Below are 15,000 nucleotides of genomic sequence, written 5' to 3' on the forward strand. Positions count from 1 at the left end.
TTTACGAGTTGCTCCACGAAAGCTTGATTCACGAGTTCCCTGGCCGTCTGGTTCACGAGTTGCCCCAGGTCTGCTTGCTTCACTAATTGCTCCACGTCCATTTGGTTGACGAGTTGCCCGGCACTTCTGCTTAACTAATTGCCGTTCGTAGGTCAGCTTGGTTTACGGGTTGCCCCACGAAAGCTTGACTCACGAGTTGCCTGTCCGTCTGGTTCACGAGTTGCCCCACGTCTGCCTGGTTCACGAATTGCCCCACGTCCGTTTGGTTCATGAGTTGCCCAGTCCTTCTGGTGCATTGCCGTTCGTAGGTCAGCTTGGTTTACGAGTTGCTCCACGAAAGCTTGATTCACGAGTTCCCTGGCCGTCTGGTTCACGAGTTGCCCCACGTCTGCTTGCTTCACGAGTTGCCCCACGTCCGTTTGGTTGACGAGTTGCCCGGCACTTCTGCTTAACTAATTGCCGTTCGTAGGTCAGCTTGGTTTACGGGTTGCCCCACGAAAGCTTGATTCACGAGTTGCCTGTCCGTCTGGTTCACGAGTTGCCCCACGTCTGCCTGGTTCACGAATTGCCCCACGTCCGTTTGGTTCATGAGTTGCCCAGTCCTTCTGGTGCATTGCCGTTCGTAGGTTAGCTTGGTTTACGAGTTGCTCCACGAAAGCTTGATTCACGAGTTCCCTGGCCGTCTGGTTCACGAGTTGCCCCACGTCTGCTTGGTTCACGAATTGCCCCACGTCCATTTGGTTGACGAGTTGCCCGGCCCTTCTGCTTAACTAATTGCCGTTCGTAGGTCAGCTTGGTTTACGAATTGCTCCAGGAAAGCTTGATTGACGAGTTCCCTGGCCGTCTGGTTCACGAGTTGCCCCACGTCTGCTTGGTTCACGAGTTGCCTGTCCGACTGGTTCACGAGTTGCCCCAGGTCTGCCTGGTTCACGAATTGCCCCACGTCCGTTTGGTTCATGAGTTGCCCAGTCCTTCTGGTGCATTGCCGTTCGTAGGTCAGCTTGGTTTACGAGTTGCTCCACGAAAGCTTGATTCACGAGTTCCCTGGCCGTCTGGTTCACGAGTTGCCACAGGTCTGCTTGCTTCACTAATTGCTCCACGTCCATTTGGTTGACGAGTTGCCCGGCACTTCTGCTTAACTAATTGCCGTTCGTAGGTCAGCTTGGTTTACGGGTTGCCCCACGAAAGCTTGATGCACGAGTTGCCTGTCCGTCTGGTTCACGAGTTGCCCCACGTCTGCCTGGTTCACGAATTGCCCCACGTCCGTTTGGTTCATGAGTTGCCCAGTCCTTCTGGTGCATTGCCGTTCGTAGGTTAGCTTGGTTTACGAGTTGCTCCACGAAAGCTTGATTCACGAGTTCCCTGGCCGTCTGGTTCACGAGTTGCCCCACGTCTGCTTGCTTCACGAGTTGCCCCACGTCCGTTTGGTTGACGAGTTGCCCGGCACTTCTGCTTAACTAATTGCCGTTCGTAGGTCAGCTTGGTTTACGGGTTGCCCCACGAAAGCTTGATGCACGAGTTGCCTGTCCGTCTGGTTCACGAGTTGCCCCACGTCTGCCTGGTTCACGAATTGCCCCACGTCCGTTTGGTTCATGAGTTGCCCAGTCCTTCTGGTGCATTGCCGTTCGTAGGTTAGCTTGGTTTACGAGTTGCTCCACGAAAGCTTGATTCACGAGTTCCCTGGCCGTCTGGTTCACGAGTTGCCCCACGTCTGCTTGCTTCACGAGTTGCCCCACGTCCGTTTGGTTGACGAGTTGCCCGGCACTTCTGCTTAACTAATTGCCGTTCGTAGGTCAGCTTGGTTTACGGGTTGCCCCACGAAAGCTTGATGCACGAGTTGCCTGTCCGTCTGGTTCACGAGTTGCCCCACGTCTGCCTGGTTCACGAATTGCCCCACGTCCGTTTGGTTCATGAGTTGCCCAGTCCTTCTGGTGCATTGCCGTTCGTAGGTTAGCTTGGTTTACGAGTTGCTCCACGAAAGCTTGATTCACGAGTTGCCTGTCCGTCTGGTTCACGAGTTGCCCCACGTCTGCCTGGTTCACGAATTGCCCCACGTCCATTTGGTTCATGAGTTGCCCAGTCCTTCAGGTGCATTGCCGTTCGTACGTCAGCTTGGTTTACGAATTGCTCCAGGAAAGCTTGATTCACGAGTTCCCTGGCCGTCTGGTTCACGAGTTGCCCCACGTCTGCTTGGTTCACGAGTTGCCCCACGTTCGTTTGGTTGACGAGTTGCCCGGCCCTTCTGCTTAACTAATTGCCGTTCGTAGGTCAGCTTGGTTTACGAGTTGGCCCACGAAAGCTTGATTCACGAGTTGCCTGTCCGTCTGGTTCACGAGTTGCCCCACGTCTGCCTGGTTCACGAATTACCCGACGTCCATTTGGTTCATGAGTTGCCCAGTCCTTCTGGTGCATTGCCGTTCGTACGTCAGCTTGGTTTACGAATTGCTCCAGGAAAGCTTGATTCACGAGTTCCCTGGCCGTCTGGTTCACGAGTTGCCCCACGTCTGCTTGGTTCACGAGTTGCCGCACGTCTGCTTGGTTTTCGAATTGCCACACGTCCATTTGGTTCATGAGTTGCCCAGTCCTTCTGGTGCATTGCCGTTCGTACGTCAGCTTGGTTTACGAGTTGCTCCACGAAAGCTTGATTCACGAGTTCCCTGGCCGTCTGGTTCACGAGTTGCCCCACGTCTGCTTGGTTCACGAGTTGCCCCACGTCCGTTTGGTTGACGAGTTGCCCGGAACTTCTGCTTAACTAATTGCCGTTCGTAGGTCAGCTTGGTTTACGGGTTGCCCCACGAAAGCTTGATTCACGAGTTGCCTGTCCGTCTGGTTCACGAGTTGCCCCACGTCTGCCTGGTTCACGAATTGCCCCACGTCCATTTGGTTCATGAGTTGCCCAGTCCTTCAGGTGCATTGCCGTACGTACGTCAGCTTGGTTTACGAATTGCTCCAGGAAAGCTTGATTCACGAGTTCCCTGGCCGTCTGGTTCACGAGTTGCCCCACGTCTGCTTGGTTCACGAGTTGCCGCACGTCTGCTTGGTTTTCGAATTGCCACACGTCCATTTGGTTCATGAGTTGCCCAGTCCTTCTGGTGCATTGCCGTTCGTACGTCAGCTTGGTTTACGAGTTGCTCCACGAAAGCTTGATTCACGAGTTCCCTGGCCGTCTGGTTCACGAGTTGCCCCACGTCTGCTTGGTTCACGAGTTGCCCCACGTCCGTTTGGTTGACGAGTTGCCCGGCACTTCTGCTTAACTAATTGCCGTTCGTAGGTCAGCTTGGTTTACGGGTTGCCCCACGAAAGCTTGATTCACGAGTTGCCTGTCCGTCTGGTTCACGAGTTGCCCCACGTCTGCCTGGTTCACGAATTGCCCCACGTCCATTTGGTTCATGAGTTGCCCAGTCCTTCAGGTGCATTGCCGTACGTACGTCAGCTTGGTTTACGAATTGCTCCAGGAAAGCTTGATTGACGAGTTCCCTGGCCGTCTGGTTCACGAGTTGCCCCACGTCTGCTTGGTTCACGAGTTGCCTGTCCGACTGGTTCACGAGTTGCCCCAGGTCTGCCTGGTTCACGAATTGCCCCACGTCCGTTTGGTTCATGAGTTGCCCAGTCCTTCTGGTGCATTGCCGTTCGTAGGTCAGCTTGGTTTACGAGTTGCTCCACGAAAGCTTGATTCACGAGTTCCCTGGCCGTCTGGTTCACGAGTTGCCACAGGTCTGCTTGCTTCACTAATTGCTCCACGTCCATTTGGTTGACGAGTTGCCCGGCACTTCTGCTTAACTAATTGCCGTTCGTAGGTCAGCTTGGTTTACGGGTTGCCCCACGAAAGCTTGATTCACGAGTTCCCTGGCCGTCTGGTTCACGAGTTGCCACAGGTCTGCTTGCTTCACTAATTGCTCCACGTCCATTTGGTTGACGAGTTGCCCGGCACTTCTGCTTAACTAATTGCCGTTCGTAGGTCAGCTTGGTTTACGGGTTGCCCCACGAAAGCTTGATTCACGAGTTGCCTGTCTGACTGGTTCACGAGTTGCCCCAGGTCTGCCTGGTTCACGAATTGCCCCACGTCCGTTTGGTTCATGAGTTGCCCCGTCCTTCTGGTGCATTGCCGTTCGTAGGTCAGCTTGGTTTACGAGTTGCTCCACGAAAGCTTGATTCACGAGTTCCCTGGATGTCTGGTTCACGAGTTGCCCCACGTCTGCTTGGTTCACGAATTGCCCCACGTCCATTTGGTTGACGAGTTGCCCGGCCCTTCTGCTTAACTAATTGCCGTTCGTAGGTCAGCTTGGTTTACGAATTGCTCCACGAAAGCTTGATTGACGAGTTCCCTGGCCGTCTGGTTCACGAGTTGCCCCACGTCTGCTTGGTTCACGAGTTGCCTGTCTGACTGGTTCACGAGTTGCCCCACGTCTGCTTGGTTCACGAGTTGCCGCACGTCTGCTTGGTTTTCGAATTGCCACACGTCCATTTGGTTCATGAGTTGCCCAGTCCTTCTGGTGAATTGAAGTTCGTACGTCAGCTTGGTTTACGAGTTGCTCCACGAAAGCTTGATTCACGAGTTCCCTGGCCGTCTGGTTGACGAGTTGCCACAGGTCTGCTTGCTTCACTAATTGCTCCACGTCCATTTGGTTGACGAGTTGCCCGGCACTTCTGCTTAACTAATTGCCGTTCGTAGGTCAGCTTGGTCCACGAGTTGCCCCACGTCTGCTTGGTTCACGAGTTGCCGCACGTCTGCTTGGTTTTCGAATTGCCACACGTCCATTTGGTTCATGAGTTGCCCAGTCCTTCTGGTGCATTGCCGTTCGTAGGTTAGCTTGGTTTACGAGTTGCTCCACGAAAGCTTGATTCACGAGTTCCCTGGCCGTCTGGTTCACGAGTTGCCCCACGTCTGCTTGGTTCACGAGTTGCCCTACGTCCGTTTGGTTGACGAGTTGCCCGGCACTTCTGCTTAACTAATTGCCGTTCGTAGGTCAGCTTGGTTTACGGGTTGCCCCACGAAAGCTTGATTCACGAGTTGCCTGTCCGTCTGGTTCACGAGTTGCCCCACGTCTGCCTGGTTCACGAATTGCCCCACGTCCATTTGGTTCATGAGTTGCCCAGTCCTTCTGGTGCATTGCCGTTCGTAGGTTAGCTTGGTTTACGAGTTGCTCCACGAAAGCTTGATTCACGAGTTCCCTGGCCGTCTGGTTCACGAGTTGCCCCACGTCTGCCTGGTTCACGAATTGCCCCACGTCCATTTGGTTCATGAGTTGCCCAGTCCTTCAGATGCATTGCCGTTCGTACGTCAGCTTGGTTTACGAGTTGGCCCACGAAAGCTTGATTCACGAGTTGCCTGTCCGTCTGGTTCACGAGTTGCCCCACGTCTGCCTGGTTCACGAATTACCCGACGTCCATTTGGTTCATGAGTTGCCCAGTCCTTCTGGTGCATTGCCGTTCGTACGTCAGCTTGGTTTACGAATTGCTCCAGGAAAGCTTGATTCACGAGTTCCCTGGCCGTCTGGTTCACGAGTTGCCCCACGTCTGCTTGGTTCACGAGTTGCCCCACGTCCGTTTGGTTGACGAGTTGCCCGGCACTTCTGCTTAACTAATTGCCGTTCGTAGGTCAGCTTGGTTTACGAGTTGCTCCACGAAAGCTTGCTTCACGAGTTGCCTGTCCGTCTGGTTCACGAGTTGCCCCACGTCTGCCTGGTTCACGAATTGCCCCACGTCCATTTGGTTCATGAGTTGCCCAGTCCTTCAGGTGCATTGCCGTACGTACGTCAGCTTGGTTTACGAATTGCTCCAGGAAAGCTTGATTCACGAGTTCCCTGGCCGTCTGGTTCACGAGTTGCCCCACGTCTGCTTGGTTCACGAGTTGCCGCACGTCTGCTTGGTTTTCGAATTGCCACACGTCCATTTGGTTCATGAGTTGCCCAGTCCTTCTGGTGCATTGCCGTTCGTAGGTCAGCTTGGTTTACGAGTTGCTCCACGAAAGCTTGATTCACGAGTTCCCTGGCCGTCTGGTTCACGAGTTGCCACAGGTCTGCTTGCTTCACTAATTGCTCCACGTCCATTTGGTTGACGAGTTGCCCGGCACTTCTGCTTAACTAATTGCCGTTCGTAGGTCAGCTTGGTTTACGGGTTGCCCCACGAAAGCTTGATTCACGAGTTCCCTGGCCGTCTGGTTCACGAGTTGCCACAGGTCTGCTTGCTTCACTAATTGCTCCACGTCCATTTGGTTGACGAGTTGCCCGGCACTTCTGCTTAACTAATTGCCGTTCGTAGGTCAGCTTGGTTTACGGGTTGCCCCACGAAAGCTTGATTCACGAGTTGCCTGTCTGACTGGTTCACGAGTTGCCCCAGGTCTGCCTGGTTCACGAATTGCCCCACGTCCGTTTGGTTCATGAGTTGCCCCGTCCTTCTGGTGCATTGCCGTTCGTAGGTCAGCTTGGTTTACGAGTTGCTCCACGAAAGCTTGATTCACGAGTTCCCTGGATGTCTGGTTCACGAGTTGCCCCACGTCTGCTTGGTTCACGAATTGCCCCACGTCCATTTGGTTGACGAGTTGCCCGGCCCTTCTGCTTTACTAATTGCCGTTCGTAGGTCAGCTTGGTTTACGAATTGCTCCACGAAAGCTTGATTGACGAGTTCCCTGGCCGTCTGGTTCACGAGTTGCCCCACGTCTGCTTGGTTCACGAGTTGCCTGTCTGACTGGTTCACGAGTTGCCCCACGTCTGCTTGGTTCACGAGTTGCCGCACGTCTGCTTGGTTTTCGAATTGCCACACGTCCATTTGGTTCATGAGTTGCCCAGTCCTTCTGGTGAATTGACGTTCGTACGTCAGCTTGGTTTACGAGTTGCTCCACGAAAGCTTGATTCACGAGTTCCCTGGCCGTCGGGTTGACGAGTTGCCACAGGTCTGCTTGCTTCACTAATTGCTCCACGTCCATTTGGTTGACGAGTTGCCCGGCACTTCTGCTTAACTAATTGCCGTTCGTAGGTCAGCTTGGTCCACGAGTTGCCCCACGTCTGCTTGGTTCACGAGTTGCCGCACGTCTGCTTGGTTTTCGAATTGCCACACGTCCATTTGGTTCATGAGTTGCCCAGTCCTTCTGGTGCATTGCCGTTCGTACGTCAGCTTGGTTTACGAGTTGCTCCACGAAAGCTTGATTCACGAGTTCCCTGGCCGTCTGGTTCACGAGTTGCCCCACGTCTGCTTGGTTCACGAGTTGCCCCACGTCCGTTTGGTTGACGAGTTGCCCGGAACTTCTGCTTAACTAATTGCCGTTCGTAGGTCAGCTTGGTTTACGGGTTGCCCCACGAAAGCTTGATTCACGAGTTGCCTGTCCGTCTGGTTCACGAGTTGCCCCACGTCTGCCTGGTTCACGAATTGCCCCACGTCCATTTGGTTCATGAGTTGCCCAGTCCTTCAGGTGCATTGCCGTACGTACGTCAGCTTGGTTTACGAATTGCTCCAGGAAAGCTTGATTCACGAGTTCCCTGGCCGTCTGGTTCACGAGTTGCCCCACGTCTGCTTGGTTCACGAGTTGCCGCACGTCTGCTTGGTTTTCGAATTGCCACACGTCCATTTGGTTCATGAGTTGCCCAGTCCTTCTGGTGCATTGCCGTTCGTACCTCAGCTTGGTTTACGAGTTGCTCCACGAAAGCTTGATTCACGAGTTCCCTGGCCGTCTGGTTCACGAGTTGCCCCACGTCTGCTTGGTTCACGAGTTGCCCCACGTCCGTTTGGTTGACGAGTTGCCCGGCACTTCTGCTTAACTAATTGCCGTTCGTAGGTCAGCTTGGTTTACGGGTTGCCCCACGAAAGCTTGATTCACGAGTTGCCTGTCCGTCTGGTTCACGAGTTGCCCCACGTCTGCCTGGTTCACGAATTGCCCCACGTCCATTTGGTTCATGAGTTGCCCAGTCCTTCAGGTGCATTGCCGTACGTACGTCAGCTTGGTTTACGAATTGCTCCAGGAAAGCTTGATTGACGAGTTCCCTGGCCGTCTGGTTCACGAGTTGCCCCACGTCTGCTTGGTTCACGAGTTGCCTGTCCGACTGGTTCACGAGTTGCCCCAGGTCTGCCTGGTTCACGAATTGCCCCACGTCCGTTTGGTTCATGAGTTGCCCAGTCCTTCTGGTGCATTGCCGTTCGTAGGTCAGCTTGGTTTACGAGTTGCTCCACGAAAGCTTGATTCACGAGTTCCCTGGCCGTCTGGTTCACGAGTTGCCACAGGTCTGCTTGCTTCACTAATTGCTCCACGTCCATTTGGTTGACGAGTTGCCCGGCACTTCTGCTTAACTAATTGCCGTTCGTAGGTCAGCTTGGTTTACGGGTTGCCCCACGAAAGCTTGATTCACGAGTTCCCTGGCCGTCTGGTTCACGAGTTGCCACAGGTCTGCTTGCTTCACTAATTGCTCCACGTCCATTTGGTTGACGAGTTGCCCGGCACTTCTGCTTAACTAATTGCCGTTCGTAGGTCAGCTTGGTTTACGGGTTGCCCCACGAAAGCTTGATTCACGAGTTGCCTGTCTGACTGGTTCACGAGTTGCCCCAGGTCTGCCTGGTTCACGAATTGCCCCACGTCCGTTTGGTTCATGAGTTGCCCCGTCCTTCTGGTGCATTGCCGTTCGTAGGTCAGCTTGGTTTACGAGTTGCTCCACGAAAGCTTGATTCACGAGTTCCCTGGATGTCTGGTTCACGAGTTGCCCCACGTCTGCTTGGTTCACGAATTGCCCCACGTCCATTTGGTTGACGAGTTGCCCGGCCCTTCTGCTTAACTAATTGCCGTTCGTAGGTCAGCTTGGTTTACGAATTGCTCCACGAAAGCTTGATTGACGAGTTCCCTGGCCGTCTGGTTCACGAGTTGCCCCACGTCTGCTTGGTTCACGAGTTGCCTGTCTGACTGGTTCACGAGTTGCCCCACGTCTGCTTGGTTCACGAGTTGCCGCACGTCTGCTTGGTTTTCGAATTGCCACACGTCCATTTGGTTCATGAGTTGCCCAGTCCTTCTGGTGAATTGACGTTCGTACGTCAGCTTGGTTTACGAGTTGCTCCACGAAAGCTTGATTCACGAGTTCCCTGGCCGTCTGGTTGACGAGTTGCCACAGGTCTGCTTGCTTCACTAATTGCTCCACGTCCATTTGGTTGACGAGTTGCCCGGCACTTCTGCTTAACTAATTGCCGTTCGTAGGTCAGCTTGGTCCACGAGTTGCCCCACGTCTGCTTGGTTCACGAGTTGCCGCACGTCTGCTTGGTTTTCGAATTGCCACACGTCCATTTGGTTCATGAGTTGCCCAGTCCTTCTGGTGCATTGCCGTTCGTAGGTTAGCTTGGTTTACGAGTTGCTCCACGAAAGCTTGATTCACGAGTTCCCTGGCCGTCTGGTTCACGAGTTGCCCCACGTCTGCTTGGTTCACGAGTTGCCCTACGTCCGTTTGGTTGACGAGTTGCCCGGCACTTCTGCTTAACTAATTGCCGTTCGTAGGTCAGCTTGGTTTACGGGTTGCCCCACGAAAGCTTGATTCACGAGTTGCCTGTCCGTCTGGTTCACGAGTTGCCCCACGTCTGCCTGGTTCACGAATTGCCCCACGTCCATTTGGTTCATGAGTTGCCCAGTCCTTCTGGTGCATTGCCGTTCGTAGGTTAGCTTGGTTTACGAGTTGCTCCACGAAAGCTTGATTCACGAGTTCCCTGGCCGTCTGGTTCACGAGTTGCCCCACGTCTGCCTGGTTCACGAATTGCCCCACGTCCATTTGGTTCATGAGTTGCCCAGTCCTTCAGATGCATTGCCGTTCGTACGTCAGCTTGGTTTACGAGTTGGCCCACGAAAGCTTGATTCACGAGTTGCCTGTCCGTCTGGTTCACGAGTTGCCCCACGTCTGCCTGGTTCACGAATTACCCGACGTCCATTTGGTTCATGAGTTGCCCAGTCCTTCTGGTGCATTGCCGTTCGTACGTCAGCTTGGTTTACGAATTGCTCCAGGAAAGCTTGATTCACGAGTTCCCTGGCCGTCTGGTTCACGAGTTGCCCCACGTCTGCTTGGTTCACGAGTTGCCCCACGTCCGTTTGGTTGACGAGTTGCCCGGCACTTCTGCTTAACTAATTGCCGTTCGTAGGTCAGCTTGGTTTACGAGTTGCTCCACGAAAGCTTGATTCACGAGTTGCCTGTCCGTCTGGTTCACGAGTTGCCCCACGTCTGCCTGGTTCACGAATTGCCCCACGTCCATTTGGTTCATGAGTTGCCCAGTCCTTCAGGTGCATTGCCGTACGTACGTCAGCTTGGTTTACGAATTGCTCCAGGAAAGCTTGATTCACGAGTTCCCTGGCCGTCTGGTTCACGAGTTGCCCCACGTCTGCTTGGTTCACGAGTTGCCGCACGTCTGCTTGGTTTTCGAATTGCCACACGTCCATTTGGTTCATGAGTTGCCCAGTCCTTCTGGTGCATTGCCGTTCGTAGGTCAGCTTGGTTTACGAGTTGCTCCACGAAAGCTTGATTCACGAGTTCCCTGGCCGTCTGGTTCACGAGTTGCCACAGGTCTGCTTGCTTCACTAATTGCTCCACGTCCATTTGGTTGACGAGTTGCCCGGCACTTCTGCTTAACTAATTGCCGTTCGTAGGTCAGCTTGGTTTACGGGTTGCCCCACGAAAGCTTGATTCACGAGTTCCCTGGCCGTCTGGTTCACGAGTTGCCACAGGTCTGCTTGCTTCACTAATTGCTCCACGTCCATTTGGTTGACGAGTTGCCCGGCACTTCTGCTTAACTAATTGCCGTTCGTAGGTCAGCTTGGTTTACGGGTTGCCCCACGAAAGCTTGATTCACGAGTTGCCTGTCTGACTGGTTCACGAGTTGCCCCAGGTCTGCCTGGTTCACGAATTGCCCCACGTCCGTTTGGTTCATGAGTTGATCCGTCCTTCTGGTGCATTGCCGTTCGTAGGTCAGCTTGGTTTACGAGTTGCTCCACGAAAGCTTGATTCACGAGTTCCCTGGATGTCTGGTTCACGAGTTGCCCCACGTCTGCTTGGTTCACGAATTGCCCCACGTCCATTTGGTTGACGAGTTGCCCGGCCCTTCTGCTTTACTAATTGCCGTTCGTAGGTCAGCTTGGTTTACGAATTGCTCCACGAAAGCTTGATTGACGAGTTCCCTGGCCGTCTGGTTCACGAGTTGCCCCACGTCTGCTTGGTTCACGAGTTGCCTGTCTGACTGGTTCACGAGTTGCCCCACGTCTGCTTGGTTCACGAGTTGCCGCACGTCTGCTTGGTTTTCGAATTGCCACACGTCCATTTGGTTCATGAGTTGCCCAGTCCTTCTGGTGAATTGACGTTCGTACGTCAGCTTGGTTTACGAGTTGCTCCACGAAAGCTTGATTCACGAGTTCCCTGGCCGTCGGGTTGACGAGTTGCCACAGGTCTGCTTGCTTCACTAATTGCTCCACGTCCATTTGGTTGACGAGTTGCCCGGCACTTCTGCTTAACTAATTGCCGTTCGTAGGTCAGCTTGGTCCACGAGTTGCCCCACGTCTGCTTGGTTCACGAGTTGCCGCACGTCTGCTTGGTTTTCGAATTGCCACACGTCCATTTGGTTCATGAGTTGCCCAGTCCTTCTGGTGCATTGCCGTTCGTAGGTTAGCTTGGTTTACGAGTTGCTCCACGAAAGCTTGATTCACGAGTTCCCTGGCCGTCTGGTTCACGAGTTGCCCCACGTCTGCTTGGTTCACGAGTTGCCCTACGTCCGTTTGGTTGACGAGTTGCCCGGCACTTCTGCTTAACTAATTGCCGTTCGTAGGTCAGCTTGGTTTACGGGTTGCCCCACGAAAGCTTGATTCACGAGTTGCCTGTCCGTCTGGTTCACGAGTTGCCCCACGTCTGCCTGGTTCACGAATTGCCCCACGTCCATTTGGTTCATGAGTTGCCCAGTCCTTCTGGTGCATTGCCGTTCGTAGGTTAGCTTGGTTTACGAGTTGCTCCACGAAAGCTTGATTCACGAGTTCCCTGGCCGTCTGGTTCACGAGTTGCCCCACGTCTGCTTGGTTCACGAGTTGCCCCACGTCCGTTTGGTTGACGAGTTGCCCGGCCCTTCTGCTTAACTAATTGCCGTTCGTAGGTCAGCTTGGTTTACGAATTGCTCCAGGAAAGCTTGATTGACGAGTTCCCTGGCCGTCTGGTTCACGAGTTGCCCCACGTCTGCTTGGTTCACGAGTTTCCCCACGTCCGTTTGGTTGACGAGTTGCTCGGCCCTTCTGCTTAACTAATTGCCGTTCGTAGCTGAGTTTGGTTTACGAGTTGTCCGGTATGGTTATTAACGAAGAGACTGGAAGTCGTATGGGGTCGGATCCACGGAGTTCGGCCGACCAGGTCGCTCCCTTTTCGGTAGGACTTCCGGAGCCCGTGCCGCCGATCATCAACTTGCATTTTCTGCACGGGGGGATTGGCGGACTCTCCGGAGATTTCAGGTGCCGTGTTTTGAACTCGGTGACCGGTGGCCAGGGGCCGACCACGACCGCTTCGGGAGAGCTGCGGTGTCTGCCCTCTCCCTGCCGTTAGGTCAGAGAGTCAGCCTCGCCGCCAGTTGAGTCTTGGCACTCAGCTGAACGATTTGCCCTCCGCCCGGTTGAGATTCTGGGTTGCCCGGAAGTCGGATGGGGTTGGATCCGCGGCGTGCGGCCGACCAGGTCGCTCCCTTTTCGGTAGGACCTCCGGATCCAGAGCCGCCGATCATCAACTTGCATTTTCTGCACGGGGGGATTGGCGGACTCTCCGGAGATTTCAGGTGCCGTGTTTTGAACTCGGTGACCGTTGGCCAGGGGCCGACTACGACCGATTCGGGGGAGCTCCGGTGTCTGACCTCTCCCCTCCGGCGGGGCAGAGAGTGGCCCTTGCCGCAAGTGGAGGCTTGGCACTCTGCTGAACGATTTGCCCTCCGCCGGCTTGAGATTCTGGGTTGCCCGGAAGTCCGATGGGGTCGGATCCGCGGCGTGCGGCCGACCAGGTCGCTCCCTTTTCGGTAGGACCTCCGGATCCCGAGCCGCCGATCATCAACTTGCATTTTCTGCACGGGGGGATTGGCGGACTCTCCGGAGATTTCAGGTGCCGTGTTTTGAACTCGGTGACCGGTGGCCAGGGGCCGACTACGACCGATTCGGGGGAGCTCCGGTGTCTGCCCTCTCCCCTCCGGCGGGGCAGAGAGGGGCCCTTGCCGCCAGTGGAGGCTTGGCACTCTGCTGAACGATTTGCCCTCCGCCGGTTTGAGATTCTGGGTTGCCCGGAAGTCCGATGGGGTAGGATCCGCGGCGAGCGGTCGACCAGGTCGCTCCCTTTTCGGTAGGACCTCCGGAGTCCGATCCGCCGATCATCAACTTGCAATTTCTGCACGGGGGGATTGGCGGACTCTCCGGAGATTACAGGGGCCGTGTTTTGAACTCGGTGACCGGTGACCGGTGGCCAGGGGCCGACCACGACCGCTTCGTGGGAGCCCCGTGGCACCTCTTCTTGGTCGGCTCGTGAACTCGGGGAGCTCCGGTGTTTCCCTTTTCCCCGCAAGAATGGCAAAGTCCTAAAAGAAACCTAAGTCCGGTCGCGGAAGTCCCGATCGTATCGGATTCAAGGGTGTCTTACCGGCCACAGTGCTCAACTGACGGTCATGCTTCCGACAGTCGGCCCGCTTGGCAATGGCTTGCTCCTGCCAGCCCGCCAGTTAACAAGTTCCCCACGGAAGTCCATGAAGTTAACATCGGATGGCTCAGGCCGGCCTCACGAGACTTCGGCCGGTGGGACCTCCGCGCGGTCGCCCGCCGACGTCGCATTTGCATTTCTGGTACGGGCACTCCCGGTCATGGTTCACGAGTTGCCGCTGGAGGCTCTGATGAGGGTCCGATTTTCGACGTGAACCCGGGCTGAGATGCAGCATCCGCGGTCGACCCTCCGCGAGCTACCCCGCCGAATCGAAAATTGCATTTTCTGTACGGGGGGATTGGCGGAGTGCCCGGAGATTTTCGGGAACACGTTTTTCAGAGACACTTAGAAAAAGTTTTGGTATGTTGGTCACTTCGTGCATTGTCCTTAAGTGGTGCCACAATGGGCTCGAAGGCAATATAATACTTAAGGTTGAAGGCACTAAAATAGACGGGAAGGCAGCACCGTCAAGAGTTTGGGCAAGAAGGGCCAAGTGTACATGCTCGGAAGCTATGAAAGAAGGGCGAGGCTTCGGGCTAAAATATACCATGCTCTCATTCGTCTGAGTTGTCCTGAAATCGTCGTTCCTGGATCGATCGTGCTTGTCGTGTTCGTGCCGTATGGAGAGGCCCGGCGGCCCAGCGGAGACGCTGGTGTTTCAGGCTTGGGACAGACTCCACCACGCGGCCCTCTGTCGGTTACCCCTAACTGCTCAGAGGGAACACGACCAGGGCTTTTATCCCCCCCACCAGTTTGGGAAGAGACCTTCTCCGCAGCAATTGACGGTTCAGACGAGGGGGTGACTGGGATCTTCCTCCGCAGCAGTTGACGGTCTTGCGGCTGGAGATCCGTCTTTGGAGTAGCCCCTGCATGGGTTTTGTTTGGCGGCAGAGCACCTCAGGGAGGAGGGAGGTACTTTGTGCGCCCGGCGGTGGTTCCTTCGGCCGGCCTCAGGGCGTTCCACCCACCGCCGAATCTCTGTGGGCCTCGGGAGTTTGTGGAGCCCGGACGCTCCAGGTGTTGGATCATGGCCTAACCAAGGACGGGGCGAGATGACCTCCGGGGTCTCGCTGGCCAAGAGAGAGGGCTTCTCAAGCAAACAAACCTCGCACCCCGCGAGGGTGGCAGACCGGTGCGTACGTGGGCCCAGGGCGCGTGCGCTGCCTGCCGAGCTGGAGGCGAAAAAGAGTCTGACCACACACACCAAAGAAGTGTCACGAGCTGAAACCGGCACAGGGCTCCCTAGGTCGGCAGGGGAGACCACGTGCACGGCCGTTTTCCAATCCCCCTCGGCAGGCGACCGGGGCTGGGCAGAGTGCAGAGAGCGGGCAAGCTGCCACGCCGG

The sequence above is a fragment of the Narcine bancroftii genome, unplaced genomic scaffold (genome assembly GCF_036971445.1).
Source record: "Narcine bancroftii isolate sNarBan1 unplaced genomic scaffold, sNarBan1.hap1 Scaffold_134, whole genome shotgun sequence".
Taxonomy (NCBI): Eukaryota; Metazoa; Chordata; class Chondrichthyes; order Torpediniformes; family Narcinidae; genus Narcine; species Narcine bancroftii.